This window comes from Corvus brachyrhynchos, unplaced genomic scaffold, assembly GCF_000691975.1.
Source record: "Corvus brachyrhynchos isolate BGI_N302 unplaced genomic scaffold, ASM69197v1 scaffold53, whole genome shotgun sequence".
Lineage (NCBI taxonomy): Eukaryota > Metazoa > Chordata > Aves > Passeriformes > Corvidae > Corvus > Corvus brachyrhynchos.
In genome coordinates, this window is record NW_008237681.1 from 279,629 (window position 1) to 293,935 (window position 14,307).

A 14,307-nucleotide genomic window follows, 5' to 3' on the forward strand; every position below is an offset into this window, starting at 1 on the left:
TTCCCAGATGGAAGATCAGAAACTCTGACATGGTGAGTAGAGAGGGTATCAGCAAAAAGCTGTGATTCAGGCAAATAGAAAGCCTCATGGTTTAATTCAAGATGAGTTAGTGTTCTCTTTCACCAATAACAAAAAAGGTGTTTTGTGTTGCATGTGTCCCACCTGCTGACACCCTTCCCGGAGTCCTGCATTCTCTGTTTTTGTTCATTTGCTGCTGGTATAGGAAGTAGGTGGCTTAGGGAGGGGCAGTACCTACCTAGTGGATATATAATACTGATAACAGAAAGTATATGCTGCCACTAATTGTTGCAATGCAGTTGATTTCAGTCTAGGAATTAGTAAGCTTCGGGAGAAAAACTGGGGAGCTGGGTCTTGTCAAAAGAGAGATTCACAGGCTGTCAGAAGCTTGCAGTACAGGGTTCAAAAGTGTTAAATCCCTCCCTCCTCTCCTCTCTTTCCCAGACCTTTAGGTCCTCCCAGGCTCACAAGGGTGGCAGCACTGATGTTCATCCTGGGTGAGACAAGGAGAGCATCCAGCTAAGTGGGAGGCAGAGCCGCCCCAGTTCCTCCAGCTGTTTGCTGCTGGGGCAGGGGAGCTGATCTGCCACTACTACCCCAGGCTTACATGGGCAGGAATCAGGAGCAGAAACACAGTCAGCACTGAACAGAGGCACCATGGCAGTACTATTAATTTCCTAATTATGTGGAGCTGCGTATTTTTGAATCGTGATACCGCTGTGTCAACAAGTGCTGCTTGTCACTCAGGTCTTTGCGCTGTGACTCACTGTTGCCTCATGAAGCACAGGGGAGCTGAAAGGCACTGTTATCTGACAATTTCTCATTTCCAACATTTTGTTTTCAGTAACATTGTCAATGTTTCTGAAAATGAAATTATTCTTTAGTTCAAAGGTTTTCCTTTTAAGTGCTGCATATTGTGTTTCAAGTAAAAATGGTATTCACCAGCAAGCAGGCCTTTAACTAACCAAGATGCTTCTGGAAATGCTGACCTACCGCTTCTATGTACTAATAAGAAATAATAATGTTTTCTTTGCAGGAATTCCAGCTGTTATAGGGAATGATGCTGCAGAAGGACTGCTTATTTTGGAGCATTTCTATTCCAGTGGTGCAATGGCGAGTAAATCAACAGGTTTCAACAATCTGTATTTGTTAGTCTAGCCCAGCAGTGACAGGTGGGTAAACTGCATTTCTCATTGACCTGTCGGTTCCTGCTCTGCTCCCTCCTATAGACAATGGTGTTGCATCTCAAGTAAACAGAAAATTTAAACACTGAAAAGCAAACAAGTCAGTGCCATTGCAGGTGGGAGGCATTACTGGTCCAGACAGCTACAGACAGTGGCTTTTTTTGGCTCTGTTTCTCTGTGAATTGAATCCAGGGTGCTTAACACGTATGGAGTTACCCACAAGTTTACAGTATGTGGGCAGCAAATGACAACCTGCTGCTGTATTTTATTGCTGCTATATTTTATTACTGCTGTGTGCTCTGTATTTTCTCCATGGTATCTACTTTAACCTAATAATAGCTATTAAATCATAATACCATCAGGTAACAAGACCTTTTTAGAAGGCTGAATGGAATGGCAATTTGGCATAATATGGATGACTCTCCTAAAGTTGTTTCTTTTTCTCTTCTTACTCCACTGGGAAATGTCCATTGTAAGTAGAAAACTTCCAAGTACTTTTCATTTGATGAATCCATAATTATTGCCCACTTGTTTCACACTGCTGTGCTTCAAAGTGACAATAACTGAACTTGTATAACAAAAGAGTTTAATTAGAATTTTATAGAAAAAAAATTGGAATATTTTAAAGCTTGGGTATACAGTATGAGGAGGTTCTCTACCTTTGTATACTCTGATAAAGTTTCTCAGTGTTCAGAGCTGCAGCGGTATGAAGACACTAATGGAGCAGAATCTCTGTTATGACTAAGAGGAAAAGAGGCTGAGAATTCTTCTCTTCCTGTGATGCAGGTGAAAGTGTTACAATACAAGCTGCAGTAAAGGACAAGACTAGAGATAAATGCAGTATTTGAGAGAGAAGGCAAGGCATTATAAAAAAGACCTGAACCACCTGGTGCTGTATCTGTTCAGCAGAGCTTTTAAAAAGTGCACTAATGGCCCATTTTATCTATCACCCCAAGTCAATGAAAAACACCCATTGACTTAAATAGGCATTGGATCAAATGCTGAGCTTTTACAAATAATTCTGCTCAGTATACTGAAGATACCAGTATTTCTCTTCAGACTGAATGCTGCTCCCTCCATTATGTGCCATGACTTCAAAAAATAAACAAGCATTCCCCTTTTCCTGCCTACATGAACTGAAGCCATGGTGTTCCCACCACTACTCCCAAACCAGCTGGCAGATGTTGAAGAAGTTTTTAAGATTGAAGCAGTAGTCTGGACCCAGAAAGCACTGCTGGGTGGGAAAACCATGTGTAAAATATGTCTTTGTTGTATATCATCTTACTGGAGCCCAATTGGTGGCTTTGGAAACCTTTGGACTTCTGAAGGTCTGTTTTCACTTCCTGCCCTCAGGCTGTTATGCTATTTGTCCCCCAAACTGCCGCAATCCACGCTTCCCAAGGAATCTCTTTTAAGTGCAATGGCAAAAAGGGTGACCACTCTTCAGTCCAGCGCACTACCCCCTAACATAGCTTGTTTTGCTCAACTGTTTGAACCATTACTTGATTTTTTTCCTTAGCGGTAGGGCCATTGTTAGTTTTCTTTGCTACTATTGCCCACTTTGAGCTGTAAAAAACTGCATAGTATTGAAACCCTCAGCAATACGTTTTATCATCAGAAACCTGTCCAAAAGTCTGTAACAGCCAATGAAGAACAAATAAGATGGTGGCTGGGAACATAACTGGATTCTCTCCAACCTGCTGTGCTACTATTACTACCACTAGCAATAATAGTAATAGCAATAGAAAAATCCTAGTTCAATTTCTTGGCATTCTCTTGTCTCAGATAAAAGCATGATGATATCAAAGAGCATAAGCTGGTTCTGGAGGGCATGAATTAAGCCACTGGAATGTATCCTACAGCTAAGCATCCACTTTTTAAGTTAGTACAGATACCACCTTACCTCATGTAGACAATGAAAAACTCACACTGAAGACTCAGTAAGACAGGAGTAGCTTACTGAGGTAAAAAAGGAACTGTCTAGACTTTAAGTGTTAGGAGGTTTGTGTATTATCTGTGATGATCTCCTAGCAAAGTATTAGTACCTGCACGGTACTGCCTTTTGGGAGACTGAGCATTTTGTACGTTTTTATGTTTATATCAGCTCAGGACTGATAAGAACAGAAATTGAACTACTTATCCACCTTTTCAGTTTTGAATGTATCTCCTTCCTAGGAATATAATCCTTCTGTCATAAATAATCCAGAGATGCAAACTAATAGGTGAATGAATTATAGAGTCATAGATTCGTAGAATAATTTAAGTTGTAAGGAGCTCACCTAATCCAACACCAAAGATATCTGGTTCCAAACTGCTTTTTCTGTCTCCTGGTAAGAAGTAGAGCCTCATGGGGCACTAGGAATGGCTTTTTGGATTTTCTATATACCTACATTTCAAACTCAGACAGAAAAGGTTTATAAATTAGAAAAATTAGTTTAGCGCCTCCATACAAAAATAAAAAGGTTATTGACTGTGCAAAATATTGGGGAAAGTTTCACTATATTTGTGAGGGGAAAAATAATATGTGAATATTGTTTTTGCTCTTATTTTCAAGATGCAAAACTTGATGTGCAAGGGGTTATTTATACTGACAGACTGGTACTTAAACAAATAAGCTGACCAGAGATCCCCAGCTTGGAGATGAGTTACTGCAAATAAGCAAAGAACTAAAAAGCATCCATGTGAATTATATAAATACAGAAAATCTTTGTGAAGTGCTCTACAAAGGTATGTGATAAAAGAAGGTAGCACAGTGTGTTCAGAGGTGAACCTGACAACAAATAGACAGAAACCACTTTTTTTTTTTTTACCAATTTGAACCCAAGGACCTCAAAGGTCTTTTTTCTCAAATTAAAGATTAATAAAGCTTGGCCGTCTCTCAAGAGCTGATGTGCAATGTGACAGTCATTTGCTGGCAATGTTACACAGGATCGTGAGCTAAGGTGGTGAATATCTTCATGAAGTGCAAGCAATATTAGGATACGCAGGATATTATTGTGTGATGTATAATTGGGCCAGCACATCTGCTTTACTTCAGGTGGTATTGTGACAGGTACTTTGCAAACATCCAGAGTTCCTGCTGTCTGTATCATTTGTGCTAGTGGCTTTGCAGCCACCCTTAGTGCTCTACCCATACTGCTCTCTTCCTGGGTCGGAGGTAGGTTTCTTGTACAACTCCCTGAAGCACAAGCATGGTGCTTAAAAAGCTTTGCAATCAAAATAAAATAGTGTTTGCTACTTTTACCACCAAATACTGCTTTTCAAGGCTCTGATACTTGGCTCCCTCGAGCCATCAAAACTCTGTTGAGCCTGACATGGGTGGCCAAGAGTGGCAGGCAGCTCTGTGGAGCCTCTTGAAATGACGTGGTTTCCCTGACTGTTGACAGCTCAGAAAAAAGCAGCCTACTCTTCAAAATGCTCCATTCTGCAACAAGAGTTTGAAATCACTTTCTTTCTCTTCTGGTCCCTCCTCCCTTTCAGGCAGGTATGTGCTGAGTTCTTAGCAGCAAGCACCATTTCTTAACCTTTTTTAGAAGAACTTGCTTTGATGTCCCTCTCTATGCTCTGTTGTGTGAAATTAAAGTGAAACACTACTGCTACTTTATGAAAGAAGAAACAAATATGTTCCTCTCTGATGATAAAGAAAGCTGGCATTGACAGAGTAATTACGTACAGGGATGTTAGAAAGACAAAATTATTAAATTGTTTATAGGTGATTGTTGCAAAGGAGATGTCTGCATCTGCCTTCCCCATTTTCTCTGTTATTCGAGGAATTGAAAAGATAACTGTGCAAGTCCAGTGGCAGCTTCGGAGGGGGACTTTGCCACCATCTATTGGTGAAGGAGGGGAAGAGGCAGAGTGATCTGACCTTGCTGATGTTCCCTGCTGTACCCAGTGCAAGATTTACTTCCTTTTGTGGTTCTGGGGTGACAAACCTGGGTTTTTTTCATCCTTCTGTGTGAGAAAGTACAACACGACTGTATTTATGACCCCAGAGTGAAGAACTGTCATAGACAAATCTTAACAGCTGGCCTGTTGTCCCACACACCTCTCAGTGGAGCAGAAGGGAGCTCGTAAGTCACAGAGAAGAATGATTTTCTAGTGTCAAGTCTCTTGTTAATTAATTTTGTCCTAGTTTCTAGCAATGGAATAGGGCCTATTTTCTTTGCTGGTTTCAAGAAAAATCACAGTGGTGCTTGAGTAGGGCCCCATTGCTGCTGACAAAGCTTGGAAGAGTGCAAATCTAGAGCAATTGCTGGCACTCCTGCGCAGTCCACCCAGAGGGGCGCCCATGAAAGGACATCACTTAGAAATAAAATGTTTGCAGAATCAACTTATGCCCCTAAAAAGACAGGCCAGAAGAAAAGTGAAGGAGTCCGGTGTCAGCAGCTGATCCAAAAGTAAATCTGTAAAGTTGTCTGGATATGAAATGAGTCTATTTTATTGGATTCATCAACACTGCTTGCATATGCAAATCCCTCATGAATAAAACCTTTGTAATGCAGGATCCAAAATGAATTCAGGTAGAGTCAGTGATAGCAGTGGATGAGCACAGAGACAGTTTAAGGAGATTGCTTAGGTTTCAAATCAACAAATTGCTGTGGTTCTACTTAATCCATCAAAAAAGGAAAAGAGAACAATCTGGCAGCCAAGCGGGAAGATAGAATGGTAAAGGACATAATGTTCCAGCTATTTTAGGACCCATTTACACTATGAAACTGATGGCATTAGAGAACAGTTGTTGAACACATTTGGGGAACAGCTGTGTTATTGTTAAAGTGTAAAGACAAAAGTGTGTGTAGACCTGTCGGGGTGCTCAAGAAGAATAGCCTGGTGGTGGTGGGGAGAGGCTTCTCATCATTGTTAAACCATGTTCTTACTCATTTCAGCTATGAATAAAGAAGGACTGGCAGAGTCAAATGGCTTCATGAACACTCTTTATTTCCATAAAAATAGCAGTAATTATATAAGACAACTTTGATAGCTGTATCAATCTTTCTTAAATAAGATTAAAAAACTTGGATCAAAGACGTGCCTTCAGCATTCATTCACAGATACTCTGGTCATTGTTTAAGTATCTGTGTTCCTGGAATAAGACACTTACTTTCCATCTCCTTTTCCTTTTCTCTCAATGGGGCTGCTATTTTGCTTGTGCTTCAGAATGGACCTGCCACAGAGAAATAAATTGAGAATAAAGAAATGTGTCTCATCTCAAGATGATACGAAAAAGATTTCTGAAGTTATCTTAAGGTAACTTTTTTTCTAGGAAAGATTCTGTTCACTGTTTCACTCATTTATCAGAGCCTCCCTGCCAGTTCTGACCTGCATGATGTGTTTGAAGTCTGTGTGTATTTGTTTTTTTTTGGATGATTAACTGAAGCAGAAGGATGAATTGCTTTGCAGGAATTTTAGTACGTGTCACATTGGCTAGTCTACCTGTTCACAACCACATACGTGTACAGATGTTGGACAAGTATTTGCTGTAGCCAGGGAATAGTGAGAGATCTGTGATGGTGAAAAGATGTCAGCTCAGGTCTGCTGGAGAGCAAGGGCTCTCAGAACAGTTTTCAGAAGTACAGATAATCTCTGCTTTTTCCACTGTCTCAGTGTGAGAGATATGACTGTCATCTCACTACTGTTTTGTACCTGAAAAATTAATATTTCCCCCTTACTGGATTATTGAAAGTTTCTGAAAATAAGTGTTAAAGTGATGTCATTGACTGCATGCTGCTGAAGCATGGGAATGTATAACACTGACCTGGAAGTTACTTAGTAGTAGCTTCTTGTAATTAGGGTGTCTTTTGTGTTTTCTTGTTGGTAGCACAGTTGCTTGCTCTAATTGTGTGCAGGCATATTGCACATTTTCTACTCTGCTATGTGAATAAATGTCCAATTTACATAAACAATGGTGTCCTTTGCTAATGCAAATGAGAACTCAAAATCTACAGAGGAGCTGAAATTCAATTTGTGAAGACCAGAGCAGGTGTTCCATCTCTCTTTAGTCTATATTGAGACAGCCAAAATGCCACTACAACTTAATCTTGACTCATATTTCTTGCATTTACAGCTATGCGGTCTAGGAAAATTTATATCAGCCTTTTATTATTTGTGGTGATTTAATGTCTTTACCTTAGATTATGGCTTTAAATTCAATATGTTCTTGCTGTGCTATAAATTCAGAACACAAACGCAGTTCTTGTTCCTGAAAACCGACAGGTGAAAGAGAAACAAAACAAGGAAAAGAAACTACCTGCCAAAGTGTGTGGGAAGAGAGAAACAAGCAGTGTATATGTTAAAAACCAAAAGAGAATAAAAAATGTGTCTTCTTAAGAACACGTGGTTGTAGCACTAACAGAGGCAAGGAACCTTAGTAGGGTCATTATGACATTATTCCTTCAAAATTTACCATTCTTCACCTCTTTGCAGTATCACAGCTGTTCTCACTTGGAATACTGTGGTGAAGAAAGCCTTTAGTGCCCAAAAGACTTGTGGGACACACTTAGAGGGCATGCTTACTTTATGCTGGAGAATCTAAGTCATTCATCTGCTGTTTCTCACAGATCCTGTTTGCTCTCTTTCTGGGGAAGCAAAGAGTTTAACATTCCCTGGCTGCAGTGGCTCTCTGGTTTTACTATGCTGATGTTTACCTACTTTAGGTAAATATATTTGGTTTAGTAGAAGAAAACAGAAAAAGGCATGGGATACTTGTCTCTTTCCATCAGCCCTTCTCACAGATGTTCCTATGGGAAGAACAAATTCTGCCTGAATAAATTAAATTTGACCTATCACTTAGATTATAACAGTAAGAATTTCAGTAGTATTATTGATATTGCAGAAATATCTGGGTTTATTATGAGTGAATTTGGGGATTTCTAGCTTTCCTACACTTACATAAGACATTTATATGGACAAACACTGTGGTGCTCCATGGTTTACTTTTCACAGAATCACAGAATGGGCCAGGTTGGAAAGGACCACACTGGGGTCATCCAACCCCCCTGCTCAAGCAGGGCCATCCCAGAGCACATGGCATGGGATTGGAAATCCAGATGGTTCTGGAATATCTCCAATGAGGGAGACTCCACAGCCTTTCTGGGCAACCTGTTCCAGTGCACAGTCACCCAGCCAGTAAGTTCTTCCTCATGTTCAGGTGGAGCTTCCCGTGCATCAGTTGCTGGCTGTTGCCTCTTGTCCTATTGATTGGCACCACCAAGAAGAGCCTGCCTCCATCCTTTTGGAAACCCGCCTTTAGATACTTGTTAGACAAAACTTTACCTTGTTTATAGATACTTTACACTGCTGATACTTTGCCAGATACATTACTGGCCAAATTTTAAAGTATAGTTCTATGGAGGCTTTAGTTTGTTTATGTTGTCTTGAAAAAAAAAGGTTTTGTCAAAACACTTGAATATGGAACATTTAATTCAAATCAGTTATATTTTGGATTCAGAAATATTTCCCTGTTGGCTCATATTTTCCTTCCCTCGTAATGGGACTATGACAGTCTCATCCCTTGTGAGAGAAGATCTTTAATGATGGAAGAGAAAATGCAGCTAGGGAGCACAATGTGCGGGGGAGAGTGGGAGCATTCGGCATCCAGTCTATGGCTTCCATGGGGTATCGTAATAAAACAACCACATAATACAGTTAGATTTTCATATATAAACAAAAAATGTAGACCTTTCCACTTTATGAGATGTGTTTGTTTTATTTTGCACATTAAGTAAATATTTTTTAAGACAGGAAATTGTTTAGTGAAAATGCTGTGTAGCTGCTAAAATATAGATTAGCATCACAAAAACTACGTTTAGGAACTGGAAGAAATTTGGAATAAAAACTGAGAGCATCTTTTCAAAACTTTATTTCTAGTTTTATTCATTTTTATTTTGGTCTATTGGTAGCAACAACACATAAAAATCCTTTTCCTTGCTAGGGTCTAATGGCTTTTCCCAGTGTATCTACAGTCTTCATAGGTTTCCTAGGAACTCCAAAACAGTGTTATTCCTTCTTCAGTCTGTGGGATACCGTCTCATCATCCACAGGACTGCAAATCAATTTGGATCTTCTTTGTATGTGAAAAATCGTGTTTATTTCTGGATCTATGAGGGATATATAATTATTGAGGCAATATTAAAACTATAGGAAAATTAAAGTTTATCAGCAGTCCAGTCATTCTTGAAAATCTGTCTGACCTGAGACATCCAATTGGCAAAGGTGCTTGGGGAAATCATAGCAGGAAACTAAATAAAAATAGTGTTCTAAAGGGAAGATGCTTTTCTGATCAGCAAGAGGAGGATTAGAAAGAAACTGGAGTTTTGATTTCCTATAAGAAAGTTAAATTAATCAAAAACTTTTAATTCAGTGGATTTTCAACTTGTTACACTTTGCCTTGTTCAACTGAGGCTCCCCTACACTGTAGCTCCTGACAGTTCTAGCCTTGACATTTCTAATAATGCTTTCAATACCTCTTGAAAATTCCTGTAAAAGAGGATATATGTGATGAATTAATCAAAGCAGACTATATAGCAGTGTGTTTTCTTCCCAGATAAATACCCATGTTCTGTTACTGAGGTTGATAAAATAGTTGATGGACACTGGTGACCTGCTTCTTACTGTTCCTAGGCTACTGGATTTTTTCTCTTTTTTTTTGCATTCAGAAATGCATAAGCAGGATATGTATTTGGTTTTCTTCCTAATCTTGCAGCTGATTGCCTAAAACCTCCCATCTGTGGCTTATACTGGTTGAGTATGCAAGCACTTGCTTTGATAAAATAGATGCTGCAGAGATTTGATGTAAATGAATTTTTCATGCAGACTGTTTCTGTGGGGCTGCTGGCACAAAGTTCCCAGGAAAAGCACATGCCTGGCAGAGCTGCTATAACCCAAAGAAACCTAGATGGTAGCTGATGAGGAACAACACATGATAAATAACAAAAGCTTGTTTTAAGGTAAGGCTCACTTGGACAGTGGTGGTTCTCTCTCCAAGATGGGCATTGGAAATTCATACGAATGGAATTCATATTTCATTCATATTTTTATATGAATGTTGAAAGATTACACAATGTAAACCAGGACAGACTACTACCATGCTAAATCTGGTGGCTTCTAGAATAGAAGCTCTTGCCCTTCTTTCTTCTTAGAATCCCAGCTGATCTATCTGCAGTACTCTGAAGGGTTCACTACGAATTAGTATGCTGAGAAACATAGGCATTTATCACCACTGAAGGGAAACAAGAAGTATCAACAGTTGCTTCAACTAACAAAAAAAAGGCCAGTTTATAGTGTTACCATTAAAGCAGTGTAACCATATGAGTTTCAGAAAGGTTACCTAGGTTATGTCAGTATTTGCCTGGCTTCTTTTAAGCTGTCTCTAAATTACGGAAGCAGGGAAAGGAAAAATAATTGGAAATTTCCCAGATGTGATGCCTCAGGCTTTGCCTAGAGTCCCAGGATACTGCTCATCCATCTGGTCTTTGCGAGAGAAATGCTGATTTGTGTTTGCCACAGGGAACGCATTTTCCAAGGCTTGGCACTACTGGTAGCAACTGCAAATCAGGGTCATTAGCAGTGTAGCAAGAAGTACCTTCACCACTGGGTCTTCTAAAAATGCCTGCAGGTCCACAATTGTCATTGTCACGCTAAAATTTTTACTCTCTGCTCAGTTCAGAGGGTCTTCCCTCAAGCCACCTCGCAGACAGCTTCAGACAAATTTAACTGGCCAAACAAGACCAAGCAAAATTAAAGGCCATACAGTTGTCTGCCAATATGGAAGGAAATGTTACAGATACACACACACATAAAATCCAGTTAGTCTAAGTAAGTGGGTAGCCACACTTACCCTTTCTCAACCAGAGCCTAAATGTGTCTGTGTTCCAGACAGTCTCCCTCCAGTGTCACCCCCCACTTTTACTGCCTCAGCTTCAAAGTTTGCACTGAGTAGCAAATAGGACTCTCATCCTCTTCTCTGTAGGAATTTAATCTCCTCTCATCTTTTTCAAAGGCTTTAGTGTCTTCAGTCACCACTGGTCTATTGAGAACTGAGGTTTGGAATAAAAATGTGGGGTCTTGGTGGCTTTCTCTGGAGACAGGCATTGGGGCTAGCTGGCTGGCTAGTTACTCTTCTCCAGGGTGGGCTAAGGAATTTAGTATTGTGTGGGAGCTATCAATGTCACATATTTAATGTTATAGAAGGGGTGAATTACACATGCATTCTCTAAGTTCGTGGTCTCCAGTGTATTACCAGTTTGCAAAGGAGATTACACATGACAGGTCACTAGTGTCTGTTCCTGCAGAAAGATAAATACTCCAGTACACATCATCCACATTTGCTCAAGGCTTCCTTTTGGAGAACAGCAGCTTCATCTTGTCAGCCCTTTTTGCAGGGACCTACCAATAGAGCTGCTCAGTGGAATTAGCACACCATCTGCACTCTCAGTTAGGTTACTTCCTTGTGTGGATGGTGTCACCCATTCATGCCACTTGATGGTTACCGCCCTCAACCCGGTACTGAATGAGGCTGGAATCAGTTTTCACTATCAGCATGTCTATTCTATTTTCCTAGTGAGAGGGATGGGGACATGGTGGTGGATGAGAGGCTGGACATGAGCTGGCAGTGTGAGCTTGCTGCCCAGAAAGCCAGTCCTATCCTGGGCTGCATCCAAAGCAGCATGGCCAGAAGGGCAAGGAAGGGGATTCTTCTTCTCTGCTCTGCTCTGTGAGACCCCTCCTGGAGCACTGCATCCAGCTCTGGGGTCCTCAGCACAAGAAGGACATGGACCTGTTGGGGAGAGTCCAGAGGAGGGCCAGCAAAGTGATAAGGAGGATGTAACATCTGTCCTGCAAGGAAAGGCTGAGAGAATTGGGTTTGTTCAGCCTGGAAAAGAGGCAGCTTTGGGGTGACCTAATTGCAGCCTTCCAGTACCTGAAGGAAGCTTCCAAGAGAGATGTAGAGAGACAATTATGAGAGCATGTAGTGACAGGACAAGGCACAATGGGTTCAAACTGAAAAAGAGTAGAGTTAGGTTAGATTTTAGGAGGAAATTCTTTGCTGTGGGGGTGATGAGGCACTGAAACAAATTGCCCAAGTTTTGGATGTCCCATCAGGGGAAGTGTTCAAGGCCAAGTTGGATGGAGCTCCCAGCAACCTGGTTTAGTGAAAGGAGAAGGGGAGTTGGAACTAGATAATCTTTAAGGTCCCTTCCAACCCAAGCTATTCTATTTATTTAATTGCTCTTTGGATTTATTTGGACTGCTATCACTGTTCCCCTGGACTTCTAGCAATATATATGTATCTATATATGTATTGCAAAATACTTCTTTAGGTATTGTTTGTATCACTTTTCCTGTGTTACACAAGTTACTAAACCTTTTAGCAGTAGTATTAGTTACAATCTTCTGTCATCCTTCTGTTCACCCTTTACACTACCTTTTTAAGAGTTAAATTAACCAGAGAATTAATGCTGTGCCAATTTTTTTATAGAAAGCTCTCTGTAATTATTGGACTAACTAAATAATTAAAGTGTCAACATGTGTCTTTATAGTATTTGATCTAGCAAAGCATTTGAAATGTGGGAAGGGTAAGTGATTTTATCCTCTTGAGAAGTGCAATATTCACTCAAGTATATGCTGATTTTAGAGTCTTCTCTTATGAACTGGAAATTTAAATGTTGCTTGAAAAGACCTCCTACTGAATTTATTGACCTGTTGTTAGGAGTTTGACATGAGGGAGATCACCTCCAATTAACTCAGAAATTAAAAACTGTTCCAAGCATTTTAGATCATGAAACTTTATGCAAGCTTCTTAAAACACTCAGGAAGGATTTAATTATGTATCACAAGCTGAGAAGGTGTATAAGTGTTTGCAAGGTTAGATTTTTGGATAATAAATCCTTCAAGGCAGAGATTTTATATTTAAAGCATACATTTGCGCATGAAAGCTGTTTCAAAACAATCTAGAATGTGACTTTAAAGCATGCCAGCTATTTTTGCACAAACTCCTCATGTGGCCATTCTTAATCCAACCAGAGGATCTTTCTGAAATTGCTTTGAGCTAGTTTGGGAGTGGATTAGTAGAAAGGCCTCCTTACTGGGACATTTGAGTGAGCATAGGAGGGAGTGCCCATGGAGCTGCTTTTGTGGGGAAACTCTCACCGGGCTGTTTTCCCACATTGATACAGCTCATCACAGTAGGGTCCTGATACTGACTGGAGCTTTTCTCTGCTCCTGCACCACATAAGCATTTATGACTGACAGCACTGCAGACTATTGAGTTGTTTGAACTGTTTATAGCTGCACTCTTTTTTGAAACATAAGAGATATCTCTTTTGGGTAGATTTCCTCCTGGTAGCAAGTTGTCACTTCCCAGGTTTTGTGCTGCAGTGAGATGAATGCTTAGAAATACATTAGGATACACTTGATTTTATTCATAAAGCACTGCTCATGTGATAGAACATTCTGGCTCCATCTAATTAAGCGATAATTCACCGTGGGCAGAAGCGTCTTTCAAAGCAGTTATTGACTGCCTCAGTAGGATACCTGAAAGGCTTATGCTGCAGGCCACACACCTGGAAGAGCATTAATCTTCTGGGAATTTATTTTCCAGAATGCTTTACTAATATTAAATAAATAGTTTTGTCCTGTGTAAAGGTTTTTCTGCTTATGCTTTGTTTGTAACCTACACTGAGAGTAATGCCTGCCTTCGTGGAGCACAGCAATATCTCAGTGATGTGAGAGCCGAGACAGCTGACAGCAGTCACTTCCTTCCAGGTGCGTTACCTGAATAGGATCTGTTTGCTGTCCTTAGAGGCCACTAGAGCTAAACTTTGCTGGAGGATGTATGGAGCTCTGATAAGGGCTTTACTAGTGCTTGCTTTCTTTTCTGCCTTTTGTTTAGTTTTTGTGGAATGCGACTTCAAAATCAAATGTAAGAATGAAAGATCAGCGTATGTAGGATGTGGAGAACAGAAGCAGTGGAGAACAGAACCCTCTGAGAGAGGGAAGATAAGGGCATATTGAACCATTTGTGAAAAGGAAGAAATTGTAAGCACCAAAAAGTGCACAGGAGAAAAGGGAGAGTCAGTAAGCAGGTAGCATCTTTAAAGAAACA

The 14,307-nt window shown here is 40.3% G+C and overlaps 1 long non-coding RNA gene across 3 annotated transcripts in view; it reads left to right on the forward strand.

The window, feature by feature from the left end:
* The window catches only part of LOC108446197, a 67,754-nt gene that overhangs the window by 17,777 nt on the left and 35,670 nt on the right, over window positions 1-14,307 (forward strand). For 2 of the 3 annotated variants that reach the window (XR_001861318.1, XR_001861320.1), the window contains exon 3: window positions 1,055-1,190. This is a non-coding gene — a long non-coding RNA (uncharacterized LOC108446197). Of the gene's footprint in view, window positions 1-1,054; window positions 1,191-1,564; window positions 1,669-14,307 lie in introns of those variants that run through there. The other variant, XR_001861319.1, reaches the window with a different exon arrangement.